Below are 3,099 nucleotides of genomic sequence, written 5' to 3'. Positions count from 1 at the left end.
GCATGAGGACTCACAAAGACTGAGTGGAAAGGTAGGAGCCTGTTGGTGCTATGGAGTTTCTATTCCAGCCCTGGAATGCCTTCCAGTGGAAATTTTGTGGCTTGAGAAATAGAAACCCGTACTTTTTTTTTTAAGCCAGGATTTAACTAAATATTGTACTATAGATGACCAAACCTATTCATAATTGATATACACCTGATTGATAAATCAGGGAATGACATTTCAGAAACATTGTCTGCATCTGAGGATAGTTGTGAGGAGCAAATACATTAATACAGGTGAAGCGTTTGGAATAGTAACTGAGGCTCAGCAAGTGTTGGCTACTAGTAGAGTAAGCGGGTATACAACCCAAGAAAACCCTCACTCCCTTCTCACTATTCTTATCTGGGAGAACTTAGGCGAAGTGAGTATTAGACTTATCAGGAGGTTTCAAGCAGTAGTAGCAGATAACTTATTTTAAATTATGATTTAATTATTTTATACCCCATTTTGTTCAATAATTGATGTAAGGTGCTTCACAGAGAAAAACATGCAACAAACCAATCAAATGAAAGTAAAAATATGTGTCAGGGGAAATTAATATTAAAATAGAAAGTAAGGAGGTTGAAAAAAATAGACTATAGAGCTGAATGATATATGACCCAATAATGCAATAGTAGGTAAGCTACAAATTTGGCTTGGAGGTTCCTAATGACATCAGTGAAAGGGAGTATTGTTCAATAGGATTAATTTAATGAGTGCTTATTAAAAGTCTATTATATGCCAGGCACTGTGCTAGGCTCTAAAGACATAATGGTCAGGAAACCAGATATGTTCCCTGTGCTGTAGAGCTCATAGTTAAAAGAGAAAAATAGATGTTAAATAAACACACACAAACACACACACACACACTGGCGTGAGGGCACACACACACACACACAGTTTTCAATGTAAAAGAGAAGAAAAAAAATGTATGTTCTTTAAGGAAAGCAAAGCTTTTCCTGGCATTTAACTCTAAATAAGATTTCTCACTTGGAGCAGTTCCAACCCAAGCCCTGGTGGTCAAGCTGGACCACAAGGCTGCAAATCTCTGGTCCTGACTTACTTCCCATGGAGCTACTTCTTGTCTCTGCTACTGGGTTCCTGGTGTTTTGGCTGGGAAGAGAGATAAAAATTCAGCCATCAGCTCTCCCCTGACTAGATTCTGTTCTGATTACTTCACAAAATGCTAACGTTTCAAACATTCTTAGCCATGATAGAAACCTTAGGAGAAAACAAAACTACTGAGAAAAAATTTTATATTGAAAGCATTGCATGTTTTGTTGACATAGAATAAAACAAATTCCTTTAATCTTATTCAAATTTATTTTTTATAAGCCTTTGGTGAATTTCTGAAAAACACATTCTTTAGGAAATAGGGCTTTCCCGGTCTTGAGAATTTTGCTGTTTTCTGAGTTAAGTAAGACCTTACGGAACTGAATCTGCCTTGGTTACTTGACACTTAGAGTGAAAAACATACAGTTACTGTTGAGCTGACTGCAACTCACGGCGACCCCATGTGGATCAGAGTAGGACTGTGCTCCACAGGGTTTTCAATGGCTGATTTTTCGGAAGTGGATCGCCAGGCCTTTCCTTCAAGGTGCCTCTGAGTGGACTTGAACCTCCAACCTTTCAGTCAGTGAGTATCCAAGAGCGTTAACCATTTGCACCAGCCAGGGTCTCCAGCAAAAGTGAAGTATTATATATTTTCTAGAAAACTCAAATTGACTCCATCAAGTACTAGGACTTCAAATTCGTTCGGTAATTTGTCTACAATGCCTTTTTTGGTAATGCAGAATCATAATTACGAACATCTGTTGTGATACCAGGTAGTAATGCACTTCTGACTTTAAGTTGTTCTTTCCTTAAAGTCAAGTTGAACTTTTCTTCTGCCACTGCTCCTGCACCTACATCTACTAACACCCCTTTATAGTTTGCTACTTCTAATTTACTTAAGACTGTTAAACGATTGCCTAGAATTGTATATAAATTAAGATCCAATAAGATCTGAGTGAGGTAGGATCAGTCAGGGGCTTTGCAACAAACTATTTTCCTCTGAAGGTTCTAAAACCCCATTTCCTCATTTCTAAATTTAAGATTATCTTCCTGAAGGAAGGCGTTTCTTCGAGTCTTACATCCAGGTGATGGAGTTGATGCATAGCTTGAGGAATATTTTTGAGAGTCAGTGTAAAAGGCTGGTTCTACTTCATCTAATGTGTGTGAGTCCTTGGCTCATTGTGTTGAACCTTCGAGAGTGAAACTTGGGTTACTACAAAATTCACAAAGGCTTTGGTAGGAACTGTACACAGGGCAAGATTATGGGCAACAAATGAGATTGGGAAAATTTATGGAGCACCAGTTAGATGTAGGGCTCAGTGTTGGTCTGGCAATTTGAGGGAGTTTTTGTCACCAAAAGGGATCTGTAGTTTTGTGGGATTTTGAATGGAAGAAGAATAGTCAACAAGACTCAAAGCAGAGTAGAAGCACTCTGGTAGCATGTGTTCCACAGCTGAAGGAGTCCCTGTGGTGCAAAGGGTCAAGCACCGGGCTACTTCTGAAAGGTTGGAGGTTTGAACCCACCAGAGGCTCTTGGAAGAAAGCCTTGGGAATCTGCAGTTCTACTCTGCACACACGGGGTCACCATGAGTCAGAATCGACTCAATGGCAACTGGCTTGGTTTTTGGTACCACAAACTGAAAAGAGAAAATGAAGCTCAACATGGTCCTTGCACAAGAAGGACACACAAATTCATGAAGCAGTTTATATTTTTTAACTAAGCAAATGAGAGAAAAAAAATGTAATTATTAACTCTAGGAAAGACAAAAATAATTATACAAGAATGTAAATATAATCATAGTATATTATGTGACTTAGCAACGAACAGTATTTACATAATCATAATAACTAAAATACTGAAAATGGATGAACCTAAAAATTTATTTTTTTTTAATTGTATTGGGAGGATGAGAGAGGTGAAGTGTGTTCAAGAGAAATAAACTCCTCCTCTACCGTAATAAGTCAGTACATAATGCCTAAAATTCATGATCCAAGTGGTAACAGCATATTTATATTATGTAAAGA

General features: G+C 38.0%; 1 pseudogene; it reads left to right on the top strand.

Annotated features, from left to right (window-relative positions):
- The first annotated feature begins 2,692 nt into the window (after positions 1-2,692).
- Positions 2,693-2,788, top strand: LOC111750383 (U6 spliceosomal RNA; annotated as a pseudogene).
- The last annotated feature ends 311 nt before the right edge of the window (positions 2,789-3,099 follow it).

The sequence above is a fragment of the Loxodonta africana genome, chromosome 16 (assembly GCF_030014295.1).
Source record: "Loxodonta africana isolate mLoxAfr1 chromosome 16, mLoxAfr1.hap2, whole genome shotgun sequence".
Classification (NCBI taxonomy): domain Eukaryota; kingdom Metazoa; phylum Chordata; class Mammalia; order Proboscidea; family Elephantidae; genus Loxodonta; species Loxodonta africana.
Note: the sequence above shows the minus strand (reverse complement) of the source record. Positions and strands in the feature narration are given on the sequence as shown.